Here is a 599-nt window from a genome sequence, read left to right on the forward strand (position 1 = left end):
TCTCTCTCTCTCTCTCTCTCTCTCTCTCTCTCTCTCTCTCTCTCTCTTGTCTTCTTTGTTTATTTAGGACACTGCTGTAGTTGTAGTAGTTTATATCCTGTGTTAACCTATTACTAATTGGTTTTTAAGTTCTTTCAGCGTCTCACATGCTCCCGCACTGCTTTGCGACCCTTCACTGCCATCCCCTGTCCTGCATCGCTAGGCTGCGAAGGGGGAGGGCAACCTTGATTGATTGAGGTCACCGAGGTCACGCTGGACACAGAGGGGTTGTTACCGCCAGTGTTTTACAGCGCCTCTCTACAGTTGTTTTATGTCCCCATTACCAGGAGCCGTACCTCCGTCTGTCCGTCCGTCCATCTGTCCGGCTGGACTGACCGTCCATGTAGCTGGACTGACCGTCTGTGTAGCTGGACTGACCGTCCATGTAGCTGGACTGACCGTCCGTGCGGCTTGACTGATCGTCCGTGTAGCTGGACTGACCGTCTGTGTAGCTGGACTGACCGTCCGTGCGGCTGGACTGACCGTCCGTGTAGCTGGACTGACCGTCCGTGTAGCTGGACTGACCGTCCGTGTGGCTGGACTGACCGTCCGTGTAGCTG

The sequence above is a fragment of the Priapulus caudatus genome, unplaced genomic scaffold (assembly GCF_000485595.1).
Source record: "Priapulus caudatus unplaced genomic scaffold, Priapulus_caudatus-5.0.1 Scaffold6956, whole genome shotgun sequence".
In the NCBI taxonomy this organism is placed as follows: Eukaryota; Metazoa; Priapulida; class Priapulimorpha; order Priapulimorphida; family Priapulidae; genus Priapulus; species Priapulus caudatus.